Source organism: Gorilla gorilla, chromosome 16 (genome assembly GCF_029281585.2).
Source record: "Gorilla gorilla gorilla isolate KB3781 chromosome 16, NHGRI_mGorGor1-v2.1_pri, whole genome shotgun sequence".
Classification (NCBI taxonomy): domain Eukaryota; kingdom Metazoa; phylum Chordata; class Mammalia; order Primates; family Hominidae; genus Gorilla; species Gorilla gorilla.
Window position 1 is genome coordinate 62,325,290 of NC_073240.2, and position 20,567 is coordinate 62,345,856.

General features: G+C 41.3%; 1 long non-coding RNA gene across 1 annotated transcript in view; it reads right to left on the minus strand.

Annotated features, from left to right (window-relative positions):
* The window catches only part of LOC129527002 (uncharacterized), a 65,154-nt gene extending 53,861 nt beyond the window's left edge, over positions 1-11,293 (minus strand). The window contains exon 1 of the long non-coding RNA XR_008671836.1: positions 11,199-11,293. This is a non-coding gene — a long non-coding RNA (uncharacterized lncRNA). The remainder of the gene's footprint in view (positions 1-11,198) is intronic.
* Between the last annotated feature and the right edge of the window lie 9,274 nt (positions 11,294-20,567).

The window sequence follows — 20,567 nt, forward strand, 5'->3', positions numbered from 1 at the left end:
TCAGACTTTAGAGATTGGCATTAACTGGGCTAATTCATAATGAAATAAAGATGATTTGAGATACACCTCTCTGAAAGTATGTACCAGTGAAGTTTCTCAAGTTTGTTTCATTCAGCTTGTGAAATGGTTTTCTGAAGGAGACAGACAACATTGATTGACCACTCCTGGGGCACAGTCATGGCACCTGTTACTCAAGGAACACACTTATGAGCATAAGACAAGACACTTTATCGGTGCTGTCTCATTTGGTTTCATGAAGCTTCACGGCCCAAGACTCAGAGGGTCTGTGGCCTGCCCATTCTACTTCTCAGGGTCTCACTCAACCTCACCCTCTGCTAATGTTTTAAGAAGTGGAACTTGGAGACTTGCTCACATTTTTCTGGGCATCAAATGCCTATAATTCCTAAATTTCTTTTCACTGCTCTGGAGAGGAAAATGAGACCCTGAATAGTGATGATAGACATAATAAGCTACCATTTCTGAAGGGTTTATATGTGCCAGGGGTTCTACTCATATTTTCAGTCATCATCACAAATCTTCTATATTATAGATCACAATACCCATTTTATAATTACAAAGCAAAGGTTCAAAAAGGTTATGCACTTGGCCAGAGCTGCAGAGTGGATTTGAAATCAAGTTGATCTGCTCTGAAGTCTATATTTTTTTAGCTCTTCCATGGGCCAGGAAATGGGGTATTGGACACTCAGGAATACATGCTATGTGAAACAGGCCAGACCAAGTGGTTCACGACCTAGACTGTTGAATAGAGGACCCAGAGTCCAGACATTGACCAAGCAGGTCAGGGTCAAAGGGCCAGTTTACTCTCTTCTAAGAGGCACACAGAGCCAGTGACAATTACTTCAGTCAGTAGAAAATCACCAGCATTTTTATCACAGTATCACTGTGACAAGGTGGGGTGAGGGCAATGGGCTGCTATACCCATATATCTAATCATATACCCAATCACATACCCATATGTCTATACCATATATGCATATATCTATATGCCCATATATCTAAAGTCAGAAATTTAGAGCTGGAAGGATTCTGAGAGACCATTGAAACCAACCCCTCCTTTTAGAGCTGAGAAAGTGAAAAACAAGAAAGGACAGGTGCCTTGCCCAAGTTCCTACAGTCTACTGGTGGTGGAGTCAGGGTTAGGACCCAGGGATCCCATATCCTAGACTTAATACATGTGTTATAGCGTTGGACATCTATGAAGCAAGTCAAACATAGCCTCTATTTTTTTTAAAATAAGAGGCTATGATTAACAGGGAAACACACATAATATACATAATTCCTTGTGACTATGGAAGGGAGCCTACTTTACAATTGAGGGGGTCAAAATTCCAGAGACGGAAAGAATTTCCCCAGGCCCTATAGATGGCAAGTAGAGATAGAACTAAAGTTCAGGTTTCCCAAATCTTAGCCCCCTGCTCCTTCCCCTCCCTCATTCTTTTTCTTAAACCCACTCCCCTACTGCCATACATCCAAGTGACCTTGAGCTCAACAAGATACTATGAAAAAATAATCTCACTACGTACCAGCTAATAAGGACCTCTCTAGAAGAATAGAAATCTTTAATATATAAAATAATGAATACTTAATGATTACAAATAATGAAATAATACAGTAATTAAATTCAGACCAATACACTTCCTTATTGACATATTAAGTTCAAATATTCATCAAGTATATCCTAGGCATGCAAATAACAATAACTGTGCTTATAATGGTAATAACAACTTACTGGCCACCATTTTTATACATTATCTTATTTGACCCTTAAAACAATTCAGTAAGTAAATATCCTCATTCCTTACGCATAAATGCTAGCTTCCTATTTCAATGTTCATTCTTCCCTTCCTTTTAGAAATAGAAACTTAATTTCCAGCAGGATATATTTTTGCCTAGTCAAATGTATTTCAGATACTCTTACACGTAACTGTGGCTTTACAACTAAATGAAGCAAGATAATCATATGAATCTTCCGTGGAGTTTCTGTGGCTTCAAATAGCTTCATAATCTTCTATGCCTTCTTCCTCATTCCTGCTCCTTAGAACATGACTCTAATGGCTGGAGCCCTCACTGCCATTTTGAACCATGAGAATAATGACTTTATCCTAGGCATGGTTAACCAGAGAATTTTAAGGATTCAGAGTCCTTGATCATTTTGAGGAGCTACTGAACAATTGCTGGACCACCTACCCTGAATATCCTTTTGTGTGTGTGAAAAAAAAAATTAAACTTGTTTAAGCAACATAACCCTAGGCTTTTTATTAAAACAAAAATCTAATCCTAGCTGATTTAATTCTATTTTGCCAATGAGGATAAGGAAGCTTAAGGAGGTTAAGAAACTTCCTCCACTTCTATAGGGAAAAATAGCATCTACATAGGATTCTATTTTATGTAACATAAACCTATTTTACTTTGGGGGGGAAATAGGAAGAATACATTTCCCAGGTTCACTTCCTGTTAGATTTGGATCATGTGACTGAGTTCTGGCCAATGGAATGTGAGTGGAAGTGATATATATCACTCCCAGGCCAGGTAATAAAATCCCCTGCACTATCATCAATGCTTGCTGTTCCTATTTAGTAGTGATCATCTATGCTGAGGATGGAGGTCTCACAGAATAGAAGGACCTTGAGTTTTGCGTGGCTTTGGGGAGCGGAAACTCCCACCATGCCCTACAGACCCATGTTTAACTGTAACATAATAGGGAAATAAACGTTAGAGTATTAAGGTACTGAGATGGTGGGGTTGTTACAGCAGCTGGTGTTGACTACCCTGACTAATTAAACTTCTTTCAACTAGTAAGTAGAGAAGCTGAAATTTGATGGCTGCAATTGACTCCAAAACGTATGCTTGGGTCTCTGCCCTGGAAAAGTTCATGGCAGGTCATGAGAAGATGAATGGGTACATTGTTAGGTTCAACGGAGTTTTAGGGTTGTATAACAGAAGTTTGCAGAGTATACAACATGGTGCCGAGAAGGTAATGGTCAATTTTGAAGGTCTGAGAAAGCATTGGTCAGGAGTAGGGAAAGGAGACATTATACTAGTTATTTTTAGTATATAAAGAAGCTTAGGGTAAAACTTCTGTCCTCCATTACCTTATAACCAGGCTACGACAGCAGAAAAACTACAGAGGAAATAGTGGGAGGCAGTGCAGTGTGTGATTAAGAGACAGACTAAGTGACACAGATACTGAGAGCTTTTCAAGAGCTGAGCAGATAAGTGGAGTGAAATATGGAGTGGGCAGGGAAGACTTCAAGGAAGAGTCTGACTCCAAACTAGACCTGGAATGACAGATGGGATTTGGGTTGGCGGAAGAAAGATACAGGAAGTATTTCATGGGAAAGAAACATTAAGAGAAAAGGCAATGGTGAAATTTCTCATTTAACAAATGCATTAAACCCGTATAAAGTGCCAGGGAGTTTGCCTTAAACTTGAGACAAAGATAAATCTGACAAATTTCCTGTCCTCAAGAACTCCAGAGGGAGTGAGAATGTCTCTGGATCAGTAATTACCACAGAATAAAAACTGCTCTCAGAGGTGGTGCAAATGGCAGTGGGAACATAAAGGACAGAGGAAGACCAGGAAGGAGTTGGGCAATGATCTGGCCAACAGTACATGGAAGACTTCACGGGGTCCTGAAGCAAGAGTGATAATTCTCCAGGCTGGTAAGGTGCAAGCAGGGAAAACCATCCCAAGCACGGGAAACAGCCTCTGCAAAGGGGGCAAGAAAGAGTATGGTGTGTTTACAGATAGTAATACAAGTCATGAGGCTATAGTAGAGATTTACAGTAAGATGGAGTAATGGGAAAGGAGACTGGATAAAGAAGCAGAGGGGATTAGGAAGATTTTTAAAAATCTAGGCAGAAGAATGTACGTGAAATGGAACAATGGGGAAATGCCCACAGCATAAATAAGAGTTATGTGGAACAGGTACAAATAAGCTATTCCTTTAGAAATATGCGTGGAATCCAGACCTCACTTTTCTCAGATTGGGGCACATGAGAGGAGAAGATACAGATTCAACGTGGCTTAAAAATATGGAGGGAAAGTGTCAGTCAAGTTACAGTGCAGAGTTCCTTCCATCTCAGATCTCAGCCAACCGTGGCAAGGCTCAAACTGGGGAGTGGCAGAAGTAGAGGTGCGTAGAGAGAAGGTGAGAAAAAGATATGGATAGTAAAGAGAATGGTTAGGAGACGTTAATAGTGGAGGTGACTGAAAGTGGAAAACTAAATAAGGCCTTCAGGAACCAGATGTTTTCTCCTCCTCTTCTTCTAAAAATATTGAATTCCTTACTCTGCCATCATTTCCCAAGTGTGTTTATGATTTAGCCATGAACTGTAAGTAAAAGATCAACAAATTGGAGACGATCAAAATTTAAGAATCTCCTGTTCCAAAAATCACTTTTAGGAAAATGAAAAAAAAAAAAAAGTAAGCCACAGACTGGGAGGAAATATTTGCAATATACAAATCTGACACAGGACTTCTATTTACAATCTATAAAGATGACTCAAAACTCACTAATAAGAAAACAAATTACCCAGTTAAAAAACAGGCAAAAGATTCGAATGGACACTTCACCACACCAGAGTTATGGATGGCAAATAAGCAAATGAAAAGATGGTAAACATCACTAGTCATTGGCAGTATGCAAATTAAAAACCATGACAAGATAGCACTACCTATTACTCTAATGGCCTAATTTTTTCTTTAAAGGACAATACCAAATGCTGGTAAGGATGCAGACCAAATGAGATTCTCATACATTGCTGGTGGAAATGCAAAGGGGTCACTTTAAAAACCAGTTAGCAGTTTGTATATAGAGTTAAATACACACTTAACATATGACCAGCAATTATGCTCCTAGGTATCTACCTATGAGAAATGAATAGTTATGCCTATATAAAAATCTATGTGCAAATGCATGTAACAAGTTTAGTCATAATCACCAAAAACTGGAAGCAAGCTAAGTGTCCTTCAACTGGTGAATGGAAAAACCAATTGTGGAACATACATACCATAAAATACTACTCAGCAATAAAAAGGAACAAACTACTGATACATGCAACAACATAAATATCAGCATTTTTCTAAGTAAAGGAAGCCAAACTCAAAGGTCTAGATACCATGTGCTTCCATTTACATGACATTCTGGAAATGGCAAAACTATTGGAAGAGGAATAGATCAGTGATGACCAGGGGCTGAGACTGTGGGAGGAGATTGACTACAAAGAGGTAAAAGAGAACTTTTTGGAGTGGTAGAAATATTCTAGATCATGATGGCAGTAGTAATAGCATGGCTGTTTACATTGTCAAAAGTCATAAAATTGTTCACCTAATAAAAAAAATTCATGCTATGTAAGTCACACCTCAGTGACTGTTACTGAAAAATAAGACACAAAGAAACAGAAAACACCAGTGCAGAGAGGCACAGTCTCTTGAAAGGTGGCTATGGAAGGAGCTTCAGCCATGTCTCTGGACATGTGGTTCATGCCTTTTCCTCAGTGGCCATTGGCTGACTCTCCTTAGATGTGGCCTTGAATGAAGTGCAGTAGAGCTCACGAAACAGGCTTTCCAAACCACTGGGAAACCCAGCAGGGGGCTTCATGGTTAGCCTATAGAAGGGATTAGGCATGGCAAACTGATTGGTAGAGGGGTCTAGGAAACTAATGTTGAAGTTGCATTTCCCAGCAAGCCCGTTATTCTTACTCAGGTTGCAAAACACAGATCAATAACAGCAAAACCTCCAGAAAAACCGTCATTTACACTCCACATAGGATAAAGAAATGGTCAATAGTCATACTCAATTATATACATTTTTAAAAATTTAGGTGGCCTGGGGAGGGTTAGCCACCCCAGGGTTCCCTCACTGAAGTCAGCTTCTACTGCATTCACTTAAAGAAGAAATGAGCTGCTTTTACCTGAAAAAGCAAGGTTCTTAACCTCTAGCTTCCCTCTTCTTGCCAACTCCTCAAGGAAGAGACTCTCTTGGGGGCAGGGACCTCAGACAGAAACATGTACAGCTCTAGGAACCAGGAGTATTCAAACGCCTTGGTGCTGACCTGGCCTTTGAAGAGACTCCAAGGGGGGTCGCCTCTAACACAAAGCGCATCACACTGCCAGTGAGATTCTCAGAAAACATTCCCTTTCCTCCTAAGACATCTGAGGGAAATATTTTACAAATTGAAGTATGTTTTCCCAGAGGGGACCATTTCTTCATCTCATTTGATTATCCATGAGGTTGTAAGCACCACAGTTTAAAGGGGTTTCGCTAGAATAAATTTTTGAATCAAATGGCCATGAAATCCCAACGGGCCCCCAACTGCTTTCCTTTGGTAGCACACCATGAGCAACTGGAATTAAAATGGAACCAGAGAAGATAATCTATGCAAAGATAAAGCCAGCTGAAAGGTAAAAATAAATGAGAACAAATCAGCCACGCAGTAGAACATTCACAGCTCCAGGAAAATATCAATTAAAAGTATTAGCTGCAAATATTTCCTGAGGAACTAACACTAAAATCGCCCACTGTGTCTCTCTTACTATTTACCTAGGTGTTTTAATTTGCACCTTATGCAAAATGCTTTTCTTCATCGTTTTGGTTTCCCATTTGCTTTATTCCTCGCTAGGCAGAATAATGACTGGATGCTTTAAAACATATGGCTGTTTTGACAACTTAGAATAAAATAAGTGAGTTACATCTTTATCACTAAGAAACCCTATAATTTGGTAATTTGGCACTCAGCTACTTTCAGTGAGAAGTCAGCTTAACTGAGCATCAACCATGCCTCACACATTGTGCCAGGCATTGCGGTTAGAAAAATAATAAAGACGTAGTCCTGCTTCAAGGAGCTCACAGCCTGGAAGAGAATGTGGGTATGCAAACAAATTATAATAAGTCACCATAAGGGATACAGCAAGGTACAGTCTATGGAGGGAGGGAAATGAGTAACTCTGTCTGTGAAGAGTCTTTGAAGTTGTCTTCTAAGCCTGCTATTTGAAGGCTGACCAGCAATTCCCCAAGTAAACAGGGGCAGAAAGGCATTCCAGACAGAGGAAATGCGTGTGGGGAAAGGGTCAGGAATGTTGACAGCATGATGCATTTCAGAGACCACAAGAATTTGGATATTGTAGGACTATCAGGTGCAAGGTAGAAGAGGAATATGAAAGCAGCAAGCAGAGGCCAGATCATAAGGAACTGTGTCTGCCATGCCAACGAGTTCAGACCTCACCAGTCGGTAATGGGGTTGCCAGGGCAAGGGTTCTAAGCAAAAGACAGACAAAATTATCTTTCTATTTTAGAAAGATAACTTTGTCAGCTTAGGGAATGCCAGAGCCTGAACTAAAGCCTATGGCAGACGGAACAGGAAGAAGATGATTCACTGAATAGATATCAGAGAAATGCAACCAACCTATGTGATACCCTGGAAGAAGGAGAAACTGAAAGTTGGATAAGTCTCAAGTTTCTAAATTAGGAGGCTTTGTGGTTGATGATGCTACCAACGAGATGGAGAGACTACAGAAGAGACTTAAGGATGGAGGTAAGTGCTATGGTCTAAATATTTGTTCCCCCCACCTCCAAATTCATGGGTTGAAACCTAATCCCCAGTGTGATGATATTAAGAAGGGGAGCCTTTGGGAGGTGGCTAGGTCATGCAGGCAGAGCCCTTGTGAATGGAATTAGTGCCCTCATAAAAGTAGCCTGAAGCAGTTTGTTTGCCCCTCCCGCCAACTATGAGAAACCAGCCCTCATCAGACACCAAGTCTTCTGATGCTTTGAACTTAGGCTTTGTAGCATCCAGAACTGTCAGAAACAAATTTTTGTTATTTATAAGTTACCTAGTCTAAGGGGTTTTCTTATAGCCGTTCTAATGAACTAAGACAGCCGGGAGGAGCACTATTCCATTTTGGATAAATTGAGTTTTCTATCTGGGTGGAGATATCTGGGAAGTAGTTGTTTCAAACCCCATGGTGGAAACTCACCCAAGGAGAACAGGAGAGGAGCAGAAAACCAAAGTAGACCCTGGAAAATGCCACCTAACTGTCGTGACAAGCAGAGGATGCTGATGACAAGAGCAACGCGTCCAAATGAGGAATGAGTCCAGCACATGCTAGAGATCTTTAGATTCCTTAACTGTTTGAAGAGCCCTTTCCTCAAACAAAATCTCAGGTGAAGCCCAGCATGTAAAACAGAAGTTGAGCTGCTCTCCCTGAAGTAACTTCACCAACACTGAGCCCCTTCCCTACATCTTTAGCCAACAGAGTAAAGCCTCAGAAACACAGGACTGAAGATACCATGAGAATTAGGGAGCGTGGATGCTCAACAGTAGAAGGCTTGAGGCACAGACCTCCCCCCAAAACTAGGTAAAGGAAATGAGAACTATACTGATGGGTGTCAACACAGAGTGCAGACTGTTTGCACCAGTGGACCATTTCCTTGCTTTCCACCGAAGACAGGGAGGTCCAGAGTTAGGTGGTTTGACTGGTAGTCAGCTTAAGTCTGGGCACAGTCTAGAGAGTGTCTGAGAGAGGATCAAGCTGCTAGTCCAGGAGTCTTACTACTGTATCCATTTCATTCCAATTTCCCTGGAACTCAACCTGGAGCTGAAACCAAAGCCCAAGGTAGAATTAGCAATTCCATCATAAGCTCTTTGGAGGTGGAAGCTATGGGTTTGGACTTCTACATGGTGGGCTCCCTGAAAGAGCTTACTAAACACTTCCTGCATGAGTGGCAGAGTACATCTGAAAAAGACCTGGGCTTTCTCCGAAACTGTGCTGCTCTCCTTAGGACAGGGGACCTTCTGATCAAATAGAGTGTCTTCACTTACGCAGCATTATCCACCAGAATAGCTCCTTAAACCAAGGTAGATGGCACTGGAGGAATTACTGAGACTCCTGCCTGTCAGATGGCAAAAACACTTATGGAAAGATTGTAGATGATTGTCACAATAGCATTTTAAAATGCTAACCTTCCCTATAGTCAATGGCTCCAAGAAAATCTCATGAGACTATCTGTGCCAAGGTGGCAAGATCAGGTACCAGGCTAGAATGGCAGCTAAATCTCTAAGCAAATAGAGGTGGTAGAAACAAGGCTGGAAGTGAGAGCTTAGAGCACGTCACTTCTGTCCCTTCCATGCCATCATGTGGCTTCTCAATGCTAAAATAACCTAGCGGGAGCCAGCCACAACTTAAAAATTCTTAGAAATAGGAGGTGAGCCTGAAAGATTTATTATGCAACAACCTCAAGGGCCAGTCTCAGACAGATACTGGAAGAGCAAGGAGGAGCAGGCAAGCAATTTGCCTTTTAATTTATCTTGCTCTTCTGGATGAAATTAACTTTTGGCTTGCTGCAGCACAATTTACCTCTAAGTTTGCTGCTGGAGAAGTTAGTGACATTGCTTGCTAAAGCTTTGCCACTATGCAGAGTTTTTTCCGACCATTTCTCTTTTATACCAGGGGAGTGAAGATGAGGAGTTTGCTCCTTAGTCTGACTCAGAATCTCCCACTTGAATAAGTAATCTCAACCCAGATCATGGGACAACAAGACAGGGTAAATACACAACTCAGTATTCTGTCCAAAGAAATCCAAGTCTCTTTCTTTTCCAAAGGTGAAATCAGAGGAGATTTAAATAGGCAAGGTGAAATTATCCAAATCCAATCTGGCTTGAGAGAAGAAATTCCACTTCCAATGTTCCCAAGCATCAAATGTGGATTTTAAGGATCAAATATAAAACAGACTAGCTAATGATTGCTCAATTTCCAAAACTCCCGGCAAGTAACACAGATGAGCCGATGTCCTCCTAATGCTGTTCTGGAATCCTGTTAGTGGAACGGAATGTCCCACAAGATTCCACGAATTTCTATATCTGCAACACAGGCACAAGTAATTTTCCCAGTATTCAGCTTTCTTTGTTCAATAGGAGCTGGTTTGGGAAGTGGTGTCTATAGGGGGTGCTTTTTGCTGGCTTTTTAAAATAAACAACTGACTGAAAGCCAAAAAAGAATCTCACAACCCACTACTGGAACAAGTCTCAGTGTGGATCTCAGGTTTTGGAGATGAACCACCAAGCAGACATTTTGGGGAAACCAAAGAACAGAGAAGGGTCAGGATACAACTTTCAGCCTACAAGTCACATTATTCGGCATGAGAGAGTACAGACACAACCATCAGTAACCAGGGACAGATGTGGGTTAACCTCAGGATGTTCAGAAAAATCAAAGATAGAGAAGGAGGCAGAAACATTTGGACTTTCTGCCTTCTGACTGAGGCATCCTTATCCAGCTGCCAGTTCTCAGGAGCAACTGACAGCAGAAATGCCTATAATCTGGATAAGTGCTCCCAGCCAGGCCAGCCTCAGGTACTACATCTGAACTTGGCCTCAACAAGAAGGCTAAAGGGAAGGAATCTGATCACAGTGGCAGCATCGGGACTCTCTATCTGCTTGCCTCATCCCTGGAGCTACTCATTAAAGTCCTACTCCAGCTTCCAGAGGCTATAGAACAGTAAGTAGTCACAAGAGCCACCATCTCTTTGAGCACGATGCAGGCATTCTAGACACAGTTGACCCTTACACAACACAGGTTCACACCGTGTGGGTTTGCTTACACTTTTTTTTTTATTTCAATAAAAGTTCCACCTATTGTGCCTGCCTCTCCTGCCTCCCCTTCTATCTCCTCCACCTCTTCCATCTCTGGCACACCTGAGACAGTAAGACCAACCTCTCCTCTTTCTCCTCCTCCTCAGCCTACTCAGTGTGAAGATGATGAGGATGATGATCTTTATGATGATCCACTTCCACTTAATGAATAGTAAATGTATTTTCTTTCTCTTATGATTTTCTTAATAACATTTTCTTTTCTCTAGCTTTGTTGTAAGAATAGCCTATAGTTCACCCATGAACAATGTGGGGGTTAGGGGCACCACCCTGCTGTGCCTTCGAAAATCCAACACTTAACCATGAATAAACTATCACTGACCAGAAGCCTTGTCAATAACGTAAATAGTCAATCAACACATATTTCATATGTATTTGAAATGTATGAGTCCACAGGCACAAAGGTACTAAAACCTATTCTCAATTTTTAAAAGTTATATAGAAGCAGCAGTGGAAACTACCCATACCCCCCAAACACACACAGTTTCCTGGCCCCACACTCACGCTTGATGCTATGATCTTTCTTACCTCCAGGTGGGAGGATGCTGGCTCTTATTTCCGTAGGCTGATTTCTTTTAGAAGGGGAAAATCCAGGCTCTGAGGCCAGGAGAGAAGGGGATGGACAGAAGTTCAGGTAGGTTCCCTTGGGGCTTAGAACTATGAACACTGATGAGGCCCCAGCTCAGCCCTGCTGTCAACCTATTGCCCCTAGAATCACTGCTTTGGACTGATGCCCTGGTCATCAGAAGGATCCTGCGGAAGTATAAGTATTTCCTTGGCACACTGTACTAACTCATGATCCTTAATCACTTTCTCAATGGTTTGAAAGGCAGCATAGCATAGCTGTTCATGTGGGCCAGACTGAGTTCAAATCTTTACTCAACCACATACTAACTGTAATCTTGGCTTAGCTTCTCTGTACTTCTTTATCTGTTTCTTTATCTGTAAATGAGGATGCTAATGCAATAATAGTGCCTATAGCATAAGAAAGTTATGAAAAGTAATGGATCAAGTACCTATAAAGATCTTAAAACCATGAGTTTGCCATATTGAAACCACTTTACTTTTTGGCACTAAGGGCTACCAAATAAATTCCTAAAGACCCACCTCCAAGAAACTTACATTCTTCAAAGAGAAATGAGATATGCACAATCATGTTAACATTCTAGGTCCAAAGTGGTAAGCACTGTAAGAGAAGTACAAGTAAATGTTAAGGGAGTTTTGAGAAGGAGTAATGTCTTCCAAAGTGTTGGAGGAGGGGCTGGGAAAACTTTGGAGAATGGAACCCAGCCTTAGAAAGTCATAGGAATTTTATACAGAGCTATGGAAAATTCAGGCACTTCACAAGAAAGAAGTGCATGATAAAAGACAGAGGTAGAAGAACCTGAGGTTTGTGTGAGGAAGAAAAAATAATTTAGTTGGTCAGTGCAGAGTTTTTTTGTTTGTTTGTTTGTTTGTTTAATGTGGTCACTATGATCTCTCATCTGGACTCCTGCAACGGTCTTCCAATCCTTCTCCCTGGTATCACTCTTGCCTCCCACAGAGCAGCCAGAGTGGTTTTGTTGACACAACCCAGATCCTATCTCTCCTTTCCACTAGCTTCTCATTGTGTTTGGAATAAAATTCAAACGCTGTACCTAGGCCTACGAGGCCCAGCTTGGTCTAGCCCCCTCTCTCTTCAATTTCAATTCTCATGGTTTCTTTGGTCCTTTAAGTTCCAGCTGCGCTGGCTTGGTCTCTTTTTTGTTCCTCTGATATCTAAGCTTCTTCCTGCTTAAAGTCTCTGCATTTACTCTTCCCTCAGCTCAGAATGTTTTTTTGTTTTCAAATTTAAGTTCTGGGATGCATGTGCAGAACATGCAGGTTACATAGGTATACATGTGTCATGGTGGTTTGCTGCACTCATCAACCCATCATCTAGGTTTTAAGCCCCGCATGCATTAGGTATTTGTCGTAATGCTCTCCCTCCCCTTGCGCCCCAACCCCAAACAGGCCCCAGTGTGTGATGTTCCCTTCCCTGTGTCCACGTGTTCCCACTGTTCAACTCTCACTTATGAGTGAGAATATGTGGTGTTTGGTTTTCTGTTCCTGTATTAGCTTGCTGAGAATGATGGTTTCCAGCTTCATCCATGTCCCTGCAAAGGACATGAACTCATCCTTTTTTATGGATGCATAGTTTTCCGTGGTATATACATGCCACATTTTCTTTATCTAGTCTATCACTGATGGGCATTTGGGTTGGTTCCAAGTCTTTGCTATTATGAATAGTGCTACAATAAACATACGTATTCATGTGTCTTTATAGTAGAATGATTTATAATCCTTTGGGCATATACCCAGTAATACGGTTGCTGGGTCTAATAGTATTTCTGGTTCCAGATCCTTGAGGAATCACCCATCAGGCTAACAGCAGATCTCTCTGCAGATACCTTACAAGCCAGAAGAGAGTGGGGGCCAATATTCAACATTCTTCAAGAAAATAATTTTTAACCCAGAATTTCATATGCAGGGGAGTTTTTAAAAATACCAATGCTTCAGCCTCACCCCCAGCCCCTTGATTCTGATTTAATGGGTCTCCATAGGGTTGGAGCATTTGTAAAGCTGTGGTTCTGTTGGCTAAAAGCCAGAGAGTAGACTAGAGAGGTACTTAGGAGTCAGCAATGGAAGGCCTTGAGGGTTGGGTGGGAGGGAGGAAAGGGGCCTGGGAGTCTCCCCAGGCTAAGGCTTAGATGGCTGAGGACCAAGAGGGGCTGTTCAGTGAGACTCAGAGCAAAGATGAAAGCAGCACAAAATAAGGAATTGTGAGAGGGCTCTCGTGTCTTCCTTGATATCACATAAGAGATTCATCATCCATATTTGATGAGAATCATTGGTTTGGTGTTTTACCTTACCTGTGGACAAGGAGCCCCACATGGGTGATGCCTATATTCTAAGAAGCTTGCCTTGCCTTGGTTCTGAACCTGTCTCTCAGTCTCCTCTCAGTTATTTCCCTTCTGATCCCTACAGCTCTCTTCACGAGTTTCCCAGACGGTACCCAGGGTTTGTATGGTTGGGCTTTGCCGGGCAGGTTCACGCTCATCTGCACCAATCCTTTCATGCATCTGCAGGCAGTTGATGCATCTCTTCTCTGCTTCAGTCTTTCCACTCCAAAGCTTCATCCTTTCTAATCAGCCTACCATCCCTTGAATGGTTCCCATGCTCTTTCTCTGCACCTTCTCCAGTTCTGCAGATGTGAGAGCCTGAAGTAGCATCCTGTATCCCAGGTGTGGATTCTGTGAGGTTCCAGGAACAACCATGATTCATTGAATAGAGACCTGCTCCTTTCTCAGTGAAACCCACCTTCTTCACTGGGAACTGATCAGATTGCTGGATACATGAGCTTTTTTGCCCATTTTATTTAATATATACATATTACATATGTATATATGTATGTATGTATACACACACAGTATAATAATTTGTTCCAGCTTAAAACCAAGTACCTATTATACTGAAAATGCAAAATATGACTATTTCAGATTAAAGGGGCTTATTCTGAACCAAGTGGAAGTATGTCCTGTCTTCAAGACATAAGAGGCTTTCTTTGATTTCATTTTCCTTAGTCCCCATCTATTCAAACACTGCTTAGCAAATGAAGTTCTGCAGAAGAGAAGGAGCTGGGACGGCGTCGCTGACATCCTCAAAGAACAGAGGAACATTTTTAGCACAAACACCGTCACACACATTTTCCACCGCCTCAATTAGATGACATGCACTGTACGAAAATGACACCTGCCATCTATTCTTAAGTACATCACAAAATACAGTGATTTTATACATAAATCTTTAACAGAGGAGGAACAATGAGACATAAGCTCAGCGTTCCTTTGTTTCCAGTCACCCTGGGTGTGGCGGCCATAGGCACAAGGGCAGAAACACACTTGTTCCCACAGCCTTTGCTGCAAAGGAGACCAGGCGCCATAAACCCTTCCTGTACTCACCCAAGCCCTCTGCTTGTAAATGTTATTTTTTCCTTATTTCAAAATTATCTAAAGACCAATTGGTTCCAGGCAGCTCTTTCTGTATATTAATTTTTAATTGGAGAAATAGCAATTAGATGCTGCACTGATTGCCAGTTCCCGTAATCTTTTTTAATTTGAGATAACAATCTATTCAAAAAATGAGTTTGTCCCTAAAATATCTTTTCTTAATGGCAATAATAACTGAAGTTATATACAAAACCAGCAGAGCAGCCCACAGGGAAGGGGTCTAAATTATACATGGAATATTCTGCACCTGGTTTGTCAGTTACAACAAAAACTTTACCACATGTGCTCTAGGAAAATGGTCAATTTCATATGTTGTTTTTATTAATTTCATTTTTGAAACAACCAGATAATCTCTGAAGAGAAGATTTTCATGGTATAAGGCCTGCTTTTCTATACCCAAGAAACCTAAGATGTGTAGATAATAAAATTCTTATTTAGCTCCTTTCTGTAGACACTGGCAAAAGGCAGATTATGAGGGAGAAAGAGGAATTAGAGAGGAATAGACTCCCTGATTTGGAGGAACTCCCAGTCTGGGGCTGAGCAGATAGTAATGCAAGTTCAATACATAGACCAGCACACCTCAAGTTTTTACCAGATCTTCCTGAGTAAGGAATGTTAAGGCCTCCAGGGGAGCCTCCAATAAATAATCACCTTCTTCTAGCCCAGTTCTGAACTGAACAATTTGAGAAAAACAGAAGCATCAAGGTGGAAGCCAAATATTACCTCCTTTATCACAGACACTAAGCAGGAGCCTCTGGCTTAGGGTGAGAGTCCATCAGACCAGCTAACTGAATCCCTGAAGTAGGAAGGTTTCAAGACATGACTGCCTGCCCAGAAACGAATTGCATATGGAGGCGTAAGGGACCTCAGTTACTCTCTAGAAAGGAGGAGGGCACTCTCAAGAGAAAGAACAAAGGAGTTGCCATGCTGAACATGCTTAGTTACTCTTTCCACATTTACCAAGTTGAGATGCCCACTCCACCTCCCCAGGTGTGCGTGACAAAGCAGAGAAGAGGGGCTGCAAGTATGTATAGGAAAAATTGCTCCCCATGGAAACCAAGATAAGAGAAAATGGATTTTCCTCTAAAAAGGACAGGGAACTGGGGTCCAGAAAAGGTAACAAAGTGACTTGTTCCTACCCAGCATAATTTTTTGCTGTCTCATGTTTTATCTTAAAATTGCATAAGATTTTTATATTCTGTTGCATAAGATTTCATGTAACATGGTTTTGGCCATGAGATATTTTACATTAGAGAAGTCTCTGAAATTGAGCACATCTGGGCTTGAATTCTGCCGTTCTAGTTTGGACAATTCTCTGTGCTTCAGTGTCCTTATCTGAAAAATGGGGATAATGACTGTCCATCCTTAGTAGAACATTAGAAAATGATTAGAAAAGATAAGTCAGAGAAAAGGCTCTGGCATGCAGTAAGAACTCAGTAATTATTACCTGAATTTATTTCCATTATTGTCTTCCAGGAAGATTTCCTTATTTCTGCTATGTGTCTCATGCATCCTGTCTGCTCACTGAGAACTCTGTGGTTCACATTTTCCAGCAAAAGAAACTTTGTTTTGCAACTCAACTGAACATTCCTCTGAAAACAATATCCTTCCCTGCCTTCCATGCCCTACACCCTGCTCCCTCAATCATTCTTAGTCCATGTCTGCTGAAAGCCTGTGGTGCAAAGTGTTGGGGGTGGAGATGGAGAGGAGGAAAGAGGTAAAAAGATGAAATATACAGAACTCTGCCTGTCAAGAACTTCTGATCTGGAAAGAGTGATAAAACTTGTTTATCCACAAGGTATAGTTTATTCACAAGTTGTACAAGTAGCACAAATAGAAATTTATGATAATCTGGAGTGAGAACAGGGCCTAAAACCCTCCCTTCTCCATCCTACTCTGATCACTCAGGAGTAGGTCTCAATGCACTCACTGGAGACATAGTATAAGGGGGTGACCACCCATGACTGAAGCTTACAAAATTAGGAAGAATATTGGTAAGAACAGATATGTTTGCCAGAATTCATATGATAAATAACTAGCCTCCATTCATCTTGAAAGCTATAATTTGGGAGATGGGGGTGTATTCATTCATTCTCATACTGTTATAAAGAAATACCGGAGGCTGGGTAATTTATAAGGAAAGGAGGTTTAATTGGCTCATGGTTCCACAGGCTGTAGATGAAGCATCTGCTTGACTTCTGGAGAGGGCTCAGGAAACTTACAATCATGGTGGAAGGTGAAAGGGGAGCCAGTACTTGACATGGCTGGAGCAGGAGGAAGAGACAGAGTGGGGAGGTGCTACACACTTTTAAACAACCAGATCTCCTGAGAACTCACTCACTATACAGTACCAAAGGGGCATGGTGCTAAACCATTCATGAGAACCCTGCCCCCGTGATCCAGTCACCTCCCACCAGGCCCCTTCTACAACATCGGGGATTATAATTAGACATGAGATTTGGCAGGGACACAGATTCAAACCATATCTGGGGAAATTATACACAATTTATTGCTAAGGATAGTTGCCTCAGAAACATATGATCCACCAGGAGTGATAAAGTCTAAGATATCTATAATTTAAATATAAGATACATATAATTTCAATGGATAAAAATCATTGATTATAATAGCTAATATATAAATACTGCACAGTTAATATAGTATTCAGGATTTGTCTTATATTATCTCACTTAAAAACTGAGATTCTCATAAAGTTTGAGATGAAAGAGGTGTGTCTTAAGTTGAGTTATCTGGGAAACAGTCTGAGGCAGAGATTTGTGGGTGGGACGTTTACTGAAGAGTGCTCATAGGAATCACACCTGCAAGGCATGAGGAAGCAGGACTGGGCAAAGGGGAAGGTGAACCACAATTCAGTCACAACAAAGGTCTCAGCTGATTCCCACAAGGAGCTATGAAGCTGGGATAGCTCTTCAGAGATGTCCCCAGTGGAAGACAGGGGTCAGGACTCTGTATCCCTATATTACTAGTCATTGGATACTGGCTGCTCCTGAAGAAGGCAGGTGACTTGAATGAGGCAGCACCCTTTGGCAGATACTGATATCTGTTCGTATCAATCTTCTTCCTAATTTTATAATTTTACCTCTGCCAAAGGGTGCTGCTGCCTCATTCAAGTCACATGCCTTCTTAGGGAGCAGTCAGTATCCAGTGACTGGTAATGTAGGGCTACAGAATCCTGAAAGAGACTAAGCTGTGAGCTGTCAGCAGCCAATGCTCCCAGGAGTTGGGGAAATGGGTACCTCAGTCCTCAAGTGAGGATCAGAGTGACACACCACAGTATCCACTACAGGGAAAGAAGAATAAAAAGGAGGTAAATGTATTGAGCACCATCTACATTCCAAGCACTGTGGAGGACAATTTTCTTATTGCATTTAGTCCTGCTGTATAGACATCAGTGACTTATTTAAAGCTTCAGAGAGATTACAACATCCCTTCTTTCCTCTAACTTAGTCATTCTCAACAGGGAGTAATGTTTCCCCCAGAAGACACTTAGCAATATCTGGAGACATGTTTGCTTGTCAAAACTGGGAGTGGGGTGCTACTGGCATAAGTAGAGGCCAGGGATGCTGCTAAAAAGCCTATAATGCATAGGACAGCCCCCATAGCATTTATCCAGCCCAAAATGCCCACTGTGCTGAGGTTGAGTGTGTTAGTCCATTTTGCATTGCTATAAAGGAATACCTGAGACTGGGTAATTTATAAAGAAAAAAGGTTTATTTGGCTCACCGTCTGCAGTCATACAAGCATGGCACCAACATCTGTTCAGCTTTTGATGAGGAAGCTTTTCCTTATGGAAGAAGATGAAGGGGACCAGGCATGTCACATGGCAAAAGAGGGGGCAAGAGAGATGCCATGCCCTTTAAAACAACCAGCTCTCATGTGAACTCATAGTGCGAGAACTCACTCAATATTGCAGGGAGGGCACCAAGCCATTCATGAGGGATCCACCCCCAATGACAAAAACACCACCCACCAGGCCCCACCTCTAACTGTGGGAATCACATTTCAACATGAGATTTGGAGGGGACAAACAACCAAACTATATCACTGAGAAACTTCTCTCTAAACCCATAGAAAGAAAAACATATAGTTGGACCACAGTAATTGGCGGCTTTTCAATGGTGTGGCTCATTCCCTTGGCCTCTCCTACTCCTGGTTCCCTTGGAGTCTCTAGGCTTCTTGAAATTTTTGAGTGGAAGGGTTTGATCCATGTGCTTGGTACCATGAGATGGGCCTGGGGCTGCCTCACCTTTGGTACTTTTCCAGCTTGGCAGGACCAGGTGGGTCGGGCGAAAGGGGCCTGGGGATCTAGGGAGATGAGTTAGGCCAGTCTTGCTCTAGTCTCTAGCAATGTAGGAGGGTGCTCCATTCCTCCGCTTTATCTTTGTACCTCTTCTTGCTATTAGAGGAGTAAGACTCCAAAGGCTCAAATATGATGCGTGAGGGGGAAAGGGCTCTGAAGCTACATTTATTCTGGGTCTCCAACCAGAGAAGAAACTCACTCTGTTTGCAGGTTACCAGGGTAGAAGTCCACTTAGGGCTATGGTAGAAACATATCAACATACATTTTCCTGAAATGCTCCCACTGTTGATCATCAACAAACTTTTTAAGCTAATGAGGAAATCAGGATTGCAACCATCTCTACCTTTTCCATCAGAAAAATAACTAGGAATAGTCATTACTATCACCATGTTATAGGTTTAAAAAGGTTAGAAGGGTTAAGCCCTCTAACCATGGTCACAATGCTAGTCAACAGCAAGGCTGAAATTTATAACCACATCTTTCTGGATACAAGACCCATGCTCATTTATTTGGGGGACATATGTATTCCTTTTACCAAAGGGGATATCCATGTCTTACTATCTGTTCCTTGGTACCATAGACACAGCTAGAGTGGATGAACTTTGGGCTGGACCCAGGATCATAAGATTTCTATTCTTTTCTTAATTTGAAGTGTAATAACTCTGAGTTTCCAACTTCTAAGGGAAGGCAAGAAATGAAAGACAGGCTGGGTGATTTATATAAAGTGATAATGTGAGCTCATCTCCTTGCGGCCATCATTTTAGTCTGCAGTAAAAGTGACTGGTCTGACACCCTCCACTTCCTGAACATCCAGAAGGCCTAACTGCTTGGACTCCCAGACATAAAGCTCTCTGTTAATGGACCTGTCAATTTCTTAAAGTGAGCAGTTTTTCATAACACTCCATAAAACCAAAAAAATAAAAAATAAAATTAAAAAAGAACATAATATTTAACATGAAAATATGAGTATCATTTATTGAGCATGAGCTAAAAGCAGCAGAAAAATGAACTGACAGATCAGCAGTGGTTGGTGATAGAAAAAGAAGGACTCAGGAAGGGGGTTCTTTACGTATTAAACAGGGCCCCTATTTTTAGCAAATTAAAAAAACAGACATTTATTATAAACTTCGAAGTAAAAAGCTTTATGTTATAATAACAATCTAGTATCCTTATTATGATAGATTTACTAATCTCAATTTAGACTCTCAGAGATCAGATTCATGTCCCGTAAAACATATAGGGAATACATTACTGAGCAAATCTATAGCAATAGATTACATAAATATCTATGCCCTATTAAGTTTTCAGTTATAAACTATGGTTTATTTTTGAGCTGTTTTAATTCATGAAATTATTTACAAGTTTACAGACACCAAGAAACAAACTGGATATACTGTGTTATGCAAATGTTATTCCAAATATGGAAGTCATAAGAATAGACTGCATCTAGTGATCAACATATAATTATAAAGAATATTTCAGAGCTTCATTAATGGCAGCTGTTCACAAGATAGTTGGAAGTTTTCAATGATTTTATTACTTCTCTAT